At 31.9% G+C, this 13,692-nt stretch overlaps 1 long non-coding RNA gene across 2 annotated transcripts in view; it reads left to right on the top strand.

Moving 5' to 3' along the window:
• The window catches only part of LOC127718165 (uncharacterized), a 32,249-nt gene extending 22,606 nt beyond the window's left edge, over positions 1 to 9,643 (top strand). The window contains exons 1-3 of one of the 2 annotated variants that reach the window (XR_007989600.1): positions 7,352 to 7,390; positions 8,550 to 8,663; positions 9,181 to 9,643. This is a non-coding gene — a long non-coding RNA (uncharacterized LOC127718165). Of the gene's footprint in view, positions 1 to 7,351; positions 7,391 to 8,549; positions 8,664 to 9,180 lie in introns of those variants that run through there. The other variant, XR_007989601.1, reaches the window with a different exon arrangement.
• Positions 9,644 to 13,692: the final 4,049 nt, after the last annotated feature.

Raw genomic sequence — 13,692 nt, 5'->3', positions numbered from 1 at the left:
GCTGAGTAGTTTGTCTCTATCAGCATCGGAAAGTACGGCAAAACGATCATTTGAGTTGTCTGTAGCAGACGTGCCTTCCAGTTCAGCCATGTCCCAAACGTCTGAATCGCGATTGCGTTTTATTAAAGGGACATCACTCTAAACAGAGAAACCACGCCCCACTGGTCATTAACATGTAAAAGTCCGTTAACGACCGGTTTTCTGGTCCGTTTTTTTTTCTGTTAAAGACCGATGGAATTTTTTTTACTAAAGAATAGAGAATGTCATGTGGCTCCTTGTTATCCAATAAGAGAAGCTAATTCTTAACCGATATGAAATAATAAAATTTATCATTATTTTTAATTAAGCAAGATACAAAAAAAAATATGATTTTTTTTCTGTTCAATCATTAATTAAAGTTAAAATAATAATTCGCTTTTAGCAGCCAGTTTGGTTCAATTTTGTTAAAATAAGCTAAGAAACATTGCTGATGATTTATTCACTTGCAAGTCAATAATTTGGCCTCATTGAATCTGTATTCATGTGAACTTCAATTTAACCTCTTTGCTAGAGATGGGTTACGCATAAACTAGGCATGTTCAGATATTAAAAGGAAAAGAATGTCAACATTGTAAGTGAAACAAGGGTAAACCATTTGGTTGACGGATTTGATTTTACAAAAACTCATTCTTATACAGGTAAAAACTATGATTGACATATTTGTTAACCTATAATATGAAATCAAACAGACCTAGAAAAATCGAATTGCCACAGTTCTCTTTCTATTTATATCTATATTTATGTTAATATCGGGTTATATGACCATTGGCAGTCTTCGGAGTTCACCTACATGGTTTATTAGATCATACATTTATTTTAAAAATTAAAACAGTTAAGTAAATGAATTAATTTTAACTTGATTTTCTCATCATTCTAAAATCATGAAAATACTCATTAAATGGCGTCTAGACTAAAATACACACGAAATGCTGATACATATTATCCCCTGCATCGTGAATTGTTTCTCTAAGACTTTTTATGATTTGGATATATGTTTTATTATGTTATAAATCAAATATGAGAATTTGAGTCAAGCTAATGACCCTTTTACATCAACTGTTGGTATTAAAGGAGTAAAATATTGAACAAATATTATGCCTACCGGTGTTAAAATGAGCTTACAGCATGACATAAAAGAAATGAATCTATTGAAAAATTTAGATTGTTTTGTATAAGTACTGCTTTACATGGTGTCGGGTAGCACTCCGGCTTCCTCCACCAATAAGAAATGATCGCCACGAAATAGCACGATAGTGTTAAAAGTGGCGTTAAACACCAATCAATCAATAAACCTGGCAGCCATTTTGATTTGAAGAACAAAAACATTCTAAGCTGACAAACAGACGTGAGACAGCACATAACTCACTTAAAATTCAAATTCAAAAGTTTAATCTTGAAGAATAAAGGTAATCTATAATAGCATAACAATATCACAATATTATGGTGGCCGGATGCAGCCATTTCGCGTTTTCGCGTTTTCTCCTTTCACTTTCACGCGAAATCGAGAAAACGCAAAAACGCGAAAAGGCGAAATGGCCGCATCCGTTTTTGCGTTTTCTCCTTTCACTTTCACGCGAAATCGAGAAATCGGAAAATCGAGAAATCGTGAAATCGGTAAATCGAGAAATCAAGAAATCGGGAAATCGGGAAATTGAGAAATCGGAAACTCGGGAAATCGAGAAACCTGGAAATCGGGAAATCGAGAAATCGAGAAATCGAGAAATCAAGAAAGCGAAACAGAGAAAACGCGAAGGCGAAAACGCGAAAACGGGAAATAGATTTCGCGTTTTCGCTTTCTCGATTTCTCGATTTCTCGATTTCCAGATTTCCCGATTTCTCGACTTCCCGATTTCTCGATTTTCCGATTTCTTGTTTTCCCGATTCCTCGATTTCGCTTCTTCGCTTTTTCGATTTCCCGATTTCTCGATTTCGCTTTCTCGATTTCTCGATTTCGCTTTCTTGATTTCTCGATTTCTCGATTTCCCGATTTTTCGATTTCTCGATTTCTCGATTTTGCGTTTGCAAAGTGAAAGGTGAAAACGCAAAAACTCGAAAAGGCGAAATGGCCGCATTCGGCCACCATACAATATGGTTTAACAAAACCTCTAAGAACAGATTCATAAATAATGTAGATGACACTAATCAACAATCACAGATGCAAAGTACACAATCTTGTTAACTGATTAATTTTTTTTTTAATGAGCATAATAACATAAGTTTTATTTTTTTACCAAATTAAAAAAAATCCAATTTTGAAGTTTCTTTTGCAACAGTTCAGCCTCCCTGTTTCTGCACAACAGTCACAATTTCAGTACTATCATTTTTTTATCATACACATTTCTAATGGTTGCTAAATGTAGATACAAATAGCATTTTTTTTATAATCTCACATTTTGTTGATCAATTCACTGAAAATTCCAGGAACGAATTAAATTGAATGCAGTTAATCAAGCAAAACGTTTGATGTTTGATACAGGTTTGTTTGATGTTGTGACTTCCGGTATGTCCTTCAACTTGACAGTTTAAAATAAAAGATTCCGGCTTTGTGGCTGAACTATGGAACACCCTCCTCATATAATGCAATCGTATTCTCATGAGGACAAAATTCTCAATTCAACAGTTTACATTGGCGAACATAAAATGTATAACGGTGACAACATCTTAACAATTTCATATGTTTTCTGTGAAGTGTTGTCCATCTGTTTCTCAAATCTTCACTTGTTCTCTCTTTAGAAAAAGTTAACGATCCTTAAATTGTTTTCCAATTATATCCATTTTGCTTCACACCATAATAAACTATGATCTTCACACATTGAAAATGGTATTCCTCTTCCTGGCTTTTGGACAGCTCTTTTTTACAGATTTTTTCTGTAAAAACATGAACAAAAGACCTAATTCAATTAATCTTTGTTTTTTGATGAACGTTTAAAAATACCTTTCGTTCTAAAGATTCATCAAGAGGGTCTGAATAAGGGGTCCTTCATTTCTGTATTTTTTTATTTTTGAGTCCATTTTTCTCTATTTTCAATCACCCCTCCGTCCCCCCCCCTTTCCCCCCAAAATTATTCTCTATTCTTTTATATTTCAGTGCGTGCCCTATTATTCCCTATTCTTTATTTATGTGGCCTATTTTTCTCTATTCTTTATTTTTTAAGCCTATTCTTCTCTATTTTTTATACTCTGCACTTTTTGCCCATTAATTTCTATGCTGTAAACCCCATCAAGACCCTCATACAATACCTGTACAGAATAATCAAACACAACTGCAATCATGTAAGCTTGATGCATTTTTATGCACACTGTAGGAGAATTTTGCATTTGCAAATTTGTTAAATGCAGAAAAGTCTATGTTTTGCTGAAGGAAATCTAGAAAATTACTAAGTATTCAGATCTCAAAATAAGATAGGTGAATGCTTTTAGATGTAAAAAAAATAAAAAAATGAGAGTTCCTTTGAAATCAAGTATTTAGTTTAGTAGTTGCTGATAAAAAGTGACGGTGTGTGGTTAATGTTCTGGTCTACCAAAAATAAGTCTACACAAAATTTGCGGGACTAACAAACAAATGAATTGGTAGACAAATCCCAACAAAGCCTTCAGTAAAGTGGAGTATAAACGTATACTTGAAACATACATGGTGATTATTTCCCTTCATACCTTGAGTAAAATTCAAGTTTTAGCAAATTATGAGGCCATAACTCCTAATAGGGGAGGGTTAAAAAAACTTGTTCAAGGTTATTGCCAAACACAAAAACTGTGACAATTTCAAATATATTGACTTGCGTGCTGATATAATTGTTGCTGTTTGCATTTCTCTAATATAGCATTATAGTTTTCTTATACATCATTGCCAATGATACCATCCCCCAAAAATTCGTCACGAGAGGTGTAAGGGTAATAAGTCCTATAAAGAGTCGATTGACAATTTTGGTTATGCTGACTTATTTGCAGATCCTTTTTTGACTGATCAGTTTGGCTGTTTACAGTTTCTTTGTATCTTTTATAGTTTTCGAGATGATTGACAAAGACTATAACAATGGGTTAAAATAAAAATCGTTATCTAAGGGCAATTACTCCTTTAGGAGTAAATTGACCAATCGTTTAGTTAAATCTTGATATGCTTATCATTTTGTGATTAACAGTTTCTATTTATGTTATATAGTTTTTAAGATAACTGCAAAAAAAAAAAAAAACCAGCTGTTTAAAAATCGTCATTTAGCCTTAAGCGAAATAACGCCTATAAGAAGTCATCTGATCATTTTTATAGAAAAAAGCTATCAGTGTTTATATTGAACAGATTTAAAAAAATATTATTGATATTGAATAAATACAACACCACATGCAGTTTTGTGAGATGATACGTGTATTTTCATCTACTTAGATGATATTTTTTTCTTCAGGTTAATTAATCAATGAGTCATGGATTTCTCTTAGAATAAATCAAAAGGTCACAGCGAATAAACTACACAGAAAACAATAGCTATAATTGTATTTATTCAATGGGACAAAAGAATTGACAAATGTTTCAATACCTTGACCAAGAGAAAGTGATTCTGTGAAAAAGTTTCATTTCTTTCGCAATAATGTGATATAAATATGAATCTTGCTTTGTACGATACCGACACACTGCTACTTTACAGAGTAGCAATCCACAGAAAGACATTTTACCCTACCCGGATACATTATTCTGATTTCGAGCCGACCAGTATTTAACCTTACTCATAAATGCCGCGTGTGTAGTAGGATAGCAGCAAATACTAATTTTCAAGTTTTATCATTCACCCGGACGAGAATTGAAACAATAACCTCCAGCACTCGAGGCGAGCAAAATTCCTTGAAACCTTGATTACCATGGGCGGATCCAGGGACAAAGGAAATGACATGATTGTCAAAAATGGTAAAAATAGCACTGAGCGTAGCGTGACAAAAATAAATTTGGACGATTTTAAGCAAAAAAAAAATTTTTTTTTTTCTGTACGCCTTCTACGCACCCCCTCCCTTTTGAGTCTGCCACTGGTTACTCTGACTAACGTAAAACTATTAAACGATAGTGATGCAATCGCATATAGCTATTACATAAGTGGGAAACAGGACTCATATAACTAATACATACTATTATCAAATAGGATATTGACCACAATGACAAAGTAAAGTACATTTCCGAAAGGATGTCCGATTATAAATTTCTTCTTTTATTGTGTTAAGATTTTATGTGATGAGGATGACGTCAAAATGATCTTCCGTCAAATGTATTGTTGTTTACGGCTACACCAAGAGATGATTTGTTAAGATAAGTTCCTAGTTAGTTGTATCTGATCTTATTTAAGTCCCTTTTAATTTTTCATCAGTGAAAGTTTTCTGGTATGATTATATATTACGAGTTCGTTATAATTTTTTTCAATTGCTTCAAAGTTTTACAATAATAAAAAGAAAAAAAAAAACAATAATGCACCTTCAGTTTAGAATTTTAGCGGTTTTTGGTATGTATCTATTCATTATTGAAAAAGCATATAAAAACGATTTCCGTGCACAATGACATGACGCGTGTTCTGGAGGAACCCGGCTTTAAGATCGAGACAAGTATAAGAAATAAACGAACCTAAAGGAGAGTATGAATAGAAGAGAATAATTACCAAAAAATAACTAAAGATTAGAGAAAAATTGGTTACTAAAATATAAAAGAAATTTAATAAATATTAAGGGTATTAAGAATACAGACAAATGTCCTAAAACTAAAGAAAACAGAAATAAGGGGATCTAACCCTCAACATTTCCTGAGGATAGATGCAACATGAATTTTAGTGCTATTACATAATTTAGGGAAAAAAAAACACAAATAACTGTTTTCGTTGCTTAAGTGCTTAAGACAGAGATGACATAATTGACAACTTGTAGGTTAGAGTAAAGACCAAGACCCATAACACGACTTCGGAATTTCTCGGAAATCTAAACTTGTCAATATTGTTTAAAAATATTACGTTTTAATATCTTACTACAAATGTCAAAAAACATAGCAACTTAGGCTTTCGTATTTGTATCACTATTAACTGTGTTCAAACATTTGATCTCTATTGTTTCTATAGAGAACATTATATGGCTTTTTCAATATCACATCCGTATAAAGCCGAAACACCACTATAATCCCGAGAGCTGTCTGATTGAGGGATATATGCTATTTGTTGAGGGCTAAGTCATATCATATACCTTCTTATTATATACTTAGTAGTAAATACAGATAAATTGTATATGTAATACGGTCAACGGCAATCGTGCTGTATCAGCCATCCGTGATAATATCGATATCAGTCACGGTTGCAAAGGCTTTATCACACCACACATTTAATCTGTATGACGCCACGTCATCGATATCAGTCACTGTTGCATAGGCTTTATCAAACCCCTATTCTGTATAACGTCATGTCACATAAAAAACATCTACTTGAGGTATATAATAAAGTGTATATGAAATGGCTTTTTCAATATCACACACCGTATCAACCCTCAGCCAATATAATCCGTCGAGCAGAGCTCTTGGGATTATATTGGTGTCTCGGGTTGATAAGGATGTGATATTGAAAAAGCCATATGATATTCTCTATCTATATAAGCAAAACAGATGGGTTTTTTTACTGTAGGGGGTTGATAATGCCGCTATAACCGTGACTTATATCAAATTCAAATGTTTAGTGCCTGATAAACTTTAAACAATAAGTTTGTGACAAATACAAAATATGTATACAATATAACTGAAACTCACACATATATATATATATACAATCGTTTAATAATAAATAGTAAATAGTCCAGAATCCCCTGTCCTCAATTCTAATGACCTTTTAATGTAGGACTCCAATCTATTTACTTGTGATGGTGTTGTTGGATTGAGTATAAAAATCACCTTTTCTTCACCAGACAAATCTTTGACAGAAAAGTGTATTTCCATATTATCAAAAAGTTGTTTCTCAGTTCCCTAGTTAATTCATAATCTAATGAAAAATATTTTTCCTTTTCTAATATGTTACATTTAAGGCATAATCTCTGCTCTCTATGAATTTTTGAATGTCTTCCATCAGTATCATCACGGATGATTGATACAAACGATTGCCATTGATTGTATTGTACATAAAATTAACTTGTATTTGATACTAATTATATAATAAATCTTCATATTTCAGCTATTGTTTCCTCGATGATTAACATCGATTGTTTCCCAGCAGGAAATGAAAGATGGAAACATCCTTGTGGATCTTCTACGTTACGTCCGCCTCTACCTCCACAGTCTGAAATAATATCTGATCTGATCATTATACTTCGTGAAGCAGACGACATAGCAAGCAATCTAAGAAATAAATACGTATGTATTATTATCTGTTATTTTCTTTAATAAGAGTCAGATGTTACCTGTTAAAAAAGACGTAGTCCGGCTCATTATTTGTATGATACTTTTTAGTAAACATATATTATACAAATGTGCTGGAAATTGTATTGCTTTACAACATGACAGGGTAACTCAAAGTTCAAACTTTGTAAAAAGAGCTTAAGATTTTGGATTCACTACGTTATTGATTTTTTAAATTCATTTACTTAATGTAATTGAGGATTTCCTTCTCATATTGTAACTATTGTTTATTCTTCCTATTTTAGTCCATGACGGTTTTATAAGATCAGTGTTTATTTGATATTTCCTATTTAACTGTAATACACACTATAAAAAGCATTTACAAGAGTCTGTATGGTGTGGTCATCATTTCTTTATTCTTTAATTATTTATGTTATTTTTCTCTATATCTTATTTATTCTTCCCGTTATTCTCTTTTCTTTATATCTAAGCACGCTATTATCATCTTTTATTTATTTTTTAGCCTATTATTCTCTATTCTTTATTTTTTACCATTTTTTCTGTACACTTGGTCCACAATTTTTAATTCTGTGAACCCCATCCAGACCGTCATTTACAAACTCACAGAAAGTCAATACAGAAGGTGTTAAAAAATGTCTCAAAACATGATACTAGCCAGATTATTACTGCTTGCTTGTGAGTGCGCTTGACAACTTCTTTAGGACTAGTGTGAATAATTTTAAATATTCACACTTCAACACATAAATATTCAAGCAAAGTGTTTAAAAATAAAACAGGCCCCTCCCTCCCCGAAAACAACAGAAAAAAAAAGAAAAGATATATGGTCAATATCTTATAGCGATGTATATCAAAGAGCGCTACAGTAATGTTGGCAGTAGGGGGCGTCTTGGTCTCGCTGTGGGGTATGAGTAGCAACTCATAGTTGAAGGCGTTTTAGTTACCCTTAAAATAGGGACAGCGATTGAAGAGTTGTTACTTTCAATATTGTGTTTATATAGTATATTTCAGCTAGTTGCAATGTATATAGTCACCTTTTTTTTTACAGTTCATCTGAATTTTGAAAAATGCAAGCACGTTTGTGTTTTCCTTAGAATACCATTGATTGTAAACTACAAGCATTAAAATGTTGTTTTTTTTTCTTCTATCTTGCTAGGCAAATGAGAGAATCATCATTAAAGCCATTAGAAGTCGGTTAGATAAAATGCATTTGGATGGTTTCCGAGTTGAAGATGTTCAAGAAAAGAACGTTTCATTGGCTATTGAAAATGTAAGTTTTGTTTCCTTGTGTTCATTTGCAATTGAAACTGTGACTTCTAATTTCAGTTAGATAATAGTAACGATATTTTGTCAAATTCTTACTTTGAGTTTAAAAATACCATTTGTAAAGTTCATTATCCGAATACAGATTTGTACTTTTATTTTTCAATTTAAACAAGATGTATAACATTCTCGGGTGTAGATCTATGTATATAAATGGCAGAAGATGTTTTATTGAAAGGCTTCACGAACTATCATGTTGCATATCAACAGTTATCAGTAATTTGTTAAATATAAAAATTGGTTTTTATTTTTCTATACCTTTAAAGTATGTAAAATTTCTCATTTCTATATTAAGAGTAACATGTATAAAAAGATTGAACCCATATCAAACAAAACAAACGACGAAAAGTTTAACAACACTCTTCAAAACGCTATCAATTATATAGAATGTCTCCTTTTTATATTAATTGTAAGTCTCTTTGTCGTGTAAACTGCAGTTTTTTTAAATCTATATTCTTTTACAGATAACGGTTACACTCTTGGAATCGTACACACAGTTATCAACAGCTGCAATTTTCCTGGAGCAGATTAAAATCAATGAAAAAAATCACGACCACGGCGCTTTTTCAACGGATATAATTGACATTGAAAACAAACTGTACGATGTTCTCTGTCATGTTCATATGGCCATCGACCAATCAGGTGCTGTCATAAAAAAATATCAATCACGTGATATCATATCTATCCAAATGCCGATTATGGACAGAAGATCCAGATATTCATGTGATTACGTCATAATTAAGGATATCGTTTTAACATTCAAATCTTTACTTGTTTCTTACGAAGCCATAAAAGCCAGTATGTAGTGAATAATTTATGAACTATTATAAACTCTCCGAGTTACGGAATATTTTAGTAGATTATATTAATCGAATATAAAATAACTGTATAATGTGTAAATAAAAAATGTACTGTAAATTAGACCAAATTGAATGTGTATTAGTCCCAGATTGTTATGATAAAAATAAATAGTAAAAAGAAGTCAACAGTGTTTTTATATCTGATTGGAGTTGTTGTCCTTGCTAGATCAAAGGTACATATATATATATATATATATATATATAGAATTACGGTAATATAAGAGGGTCTGGATGGGAATACGAAATTTAAAAATGTTATTTTCATTTACAAGAAATACCGAAGTTCATAAAAAGGAGTTAATAGTAAGAGTGCACACGCTGAAATGTCTCGCCTGCATTATTAACCTTGATTGATTTTATGTTGATACTCATAAAGATTAAGTTTTATTACAAGCATCACTAAACATTATCAATGATCCATATAAATGAGGTCAAGCTCAAATAAACAAAAACAGACAGACATGTACATCATACAATCATTACATACACCAGATATAGTTTACCCTTTTGTTTATAGAAAACAAGAAACAGACCAAACCATAAAAATTTGATATTGACCAATCATGAACAATGAAAATGAATTCAAGGACAGATGATATCTGCCAGACAGACATGTACACCTTACAAACATTCCATAAACCAAATGTAATTGAGCTACTGCTTATAGTACTACCATATTTGTAAGAGGTTCCGCGGAACCCTGTGTGTCGCCTACGATTGCTGCTGTCAGTGTAAAAGTGTAATTTTGACTTAAAAAGTGATTCCTTTTTTCAGTAAAATACAGAATGTTAAAAAAGATTCAAACTTTCTCTTTAGATGCTATTTCTTGGTCTTGAAGAGTAGCTTCTGTTCCAGTTTCATAACAATTCATGAAGGTTAACAAACTTATGTCAAAAAAAATTAATCCCAGGCTGTCAGTTAAATGTTTACTGAAAAGAAGTCCATTTATCAGAAAAATACTGAAAATGAAAATATATTTTCAAAAGTGTGCTTCAGACATTATCTGTTAATCATCAAAAGTTTCATAAAACTCTTCGAAGGCTTGACAAAGTATTTGATTTGTAACAAACTTTAACCCCAGACTGTATCTTTTGTTAAATGTAAAAAAAAACTAAGTCCATTTATCAGAAAAATACGGAAAAATCAAAATAAATATTTTCAAAATATTGCTCTGGATACTGTATTTTGGTTATAAACAAGCTTCTGTCCAAATTTCATCTAATTCCATGTAGGTTTGACAAATTTATTGATGTAAAAAAAAACGTTTAACCACTGACTGAACCTAAATGTCGACGTCGGAATCTAGGATCACTATGTCTCGCTTTCGCGAAATAAATTTCGCAGTCTCGACAAAAAGCAGACCAAAACATAATAACTTAACATTGCTCAATGAAATGTGAAAATGAGGTCAAGGTCAGATGAAACCTGCCAGACTGACATGTACACCTAACAATCATTCCATACACTAAACATAGTTGACCTACTGATTACATTATAAGAAGAAACGGACCTAAATTCACTAATTCATTGATCACTGATCCATGAAATGGGGTCGAGGTCAGGTGAAAATTTATGTACATGTACATTTGTGCCGTCGTTTATGGTAATTTTCGTTATTGAATTTTATATTGTGACTACAGCCAATGTTTCATTAGTTTAATCATTTGAAATTGCAACATTGTTACTATATATTATAGGGTAAAAATTTCATAATAGATTTATAATATTTATAAACATAAATATGTAATCATGCTTTAAAAAATGTAGGTTCAATAACACTTACTACATGTAATACAAAACTTTCATATGTATGAATAAAAGAGATGTGGATATTTGTCAACGAGACAGCAACCCAATGATAATGACAAAAATCTCAAACAGACATTCGGGGGATTACTTCAAAAATGGACAGGTGTTTATAGAATATGGCAAGCTCTGTAAAAGTTGTAAATAAGTTTACTTGTGTCCACTATATATATATATATATATAATAAATAGTCAGTGTGATCCTTAAAAGCAATTTCAACTTTAATATGATTTGTAAGAATGAATACTTTTTAATACTTTGGAATAAAGTTTTATATTTATATATTTATATAATATTTTATATATGAAATATCACATTATACATTTAGCTCTGCCAAATGTACAAATTACAATGTATCCTCAGTAGACAAAACTTGCATTTTCACAAGTCAGCATTAAGAGTTTTTTTTTAGATTGCTAAATTAAAAATATTAGAAAATACTATGAAATATGAAAACAAGAGATGTATATAATCTGGAATTGGATTTTTCTTCAATGCCACATGAATGTATGCATTATTTTTTAAATACAGCCACATTTACTCAGAAATTTATATATGTGCTGTTCTTTTAGGAAAATGTATAAACTAGTGATTCAATGGTTTACAACTACCAGAATGTAATGAGAGACGTCAAGTAATGAACAAACGAAGTAACATGAAGTTTGACAATACAACTTGAGATGCTAGATTTTGTGCTATTGTTATTTGCAGATATATCGATGGATTTTGTCAAAATGTGAACTTTAAACACACTGGGATCAAATGATATTTTGTAGAAAAGATCCAGCTGACATGTGTTCCATTATTTCCCAAAAATGGTGAATTTAAGAATTAAACTTTCATATCTTTTTACTGAGTTTATTGCTGCCCAAAAAGGGGGTTTTGTGCTTCTTTACAGCACATTTTGTCATAAATTCATTTTATATTTTTTGTGACAGTTAATAAAATTGAGAATGGAAACGGGGAATGTGTCAAAGAGACAACAACCCGACCAAAGAGCAGAAAACAGCCCAAGGCCACCAATGGGTCTTCAACACAGCGAGAAAATCCCGCACCTAGAGGTGGGATTCAGCTGGACCCTAAACAAAAATCTGTAACCAGTTCAGCGAAAATGGACGTCACACTAAACTCCGAAACATATAAATGAACAAAAATTAAAAAAACATATTGTTGATTATTAGGGCCCAGTTGTTGACATGTGCCCTTTATAGGAATCTCTCTGTTCATCAGTCTGTCAACACTTCTACGTCATACGATAAGTCAAGATTGCCTCAACTGATTCAAAAAATTAATATGCAAAGTGAAAATAAATATAAAAGGAAGGTCCCTTGTGTATTGCAAAATTTGGGGAAAAAAATGGTAGTAGAAAACTTCACAAAATAATCACAAATTTTGAGAAAACATTTCTTTGGCTAAAATTTCCCCAAAATTTGATATCGAAGTTATGATATGCTTATCAAAATTGATTCCCAATGTTAAATATTGATTTGTGTTATAATTTGGGGACTTAATCTTTGTCTTGCATGCAATGCGAATAATTACAATCCAGTGACAGGGTAAACTATTTGCATACAGCTTTATACTTCCGCGAGTAGAAGACTTTGATGCTTCATACAGTATACCAATATAATGTTACAAAGTTTCCCTCTGTCTTATGTCCATTGTCCTTGACGTTATTTGCATGGTTCAGAGACTTTTTTAAAATTTGTGTAGTCATATAATGGTATGACATTGTCGTCGTCGTCCTAAGCTAGACATTTGGTTTCCAAACAATAACTTGACAATAAGTGTATGCATCTCTATGGAATAGTACCACAAAACGGATCCATCCCACAAAAGGAATGTTGGGACTGAATTTGGGGGTTATTGTCTTAACCGAATAGGAATTAGGGGCCAAAAAACAAGGATTTTCTGGTTTCCGGACAATAACTTAAGTATAAGTCTTTGGATCTCTATGAAAATGTACCACAAGGTTCCATACCAAAAAAGCAAAGTTGGGATTTTGGCCGTAATGGCCCTTACTATTTAGGAAAAAAGGGGGCCAAAACAATACTTTTCTAATACTTTGTATAAATTGCTTATTTCTTGACCATTTATACTGGTGTTTAATTCAATGTTTTGAATTCTTTGGGTTCTTTAATATGCTGAATCTAACAGTATATTTATATTTTTGGTTTTGGGCCCCATTTTTAAATTTGTCCACATTGAGGTCTAAAGGGTCCACATTGAACTTTGTTTTATTTCATCAAAATTTGAATAATTGGGGTTTTTTGATATGCTGAATTTAACAGTGTATATAGATTTTTTCA

This window comes from Mytilus californianus, unplaced genomic scaffold (genome assembly GCF_021869535.1).
Source record: "Mytilus californianus isolate M0D057914Y unplaced genomic scaffold, xbMytCali1.0.p SCAF_10, whole genome shotgun sequence".
Taxonomy (NCBI): Eukaryota; Metazoa; Mollusca; class Bivalvia; order Mytilida; family Mytilidae; genus Mytilus; species Mytilus californianus.
The sequence above is the reverse complement of the archived record's forward strand: the minus strand, read 5'-3'. Positions and strand labels throughout refer to the sequence as shown.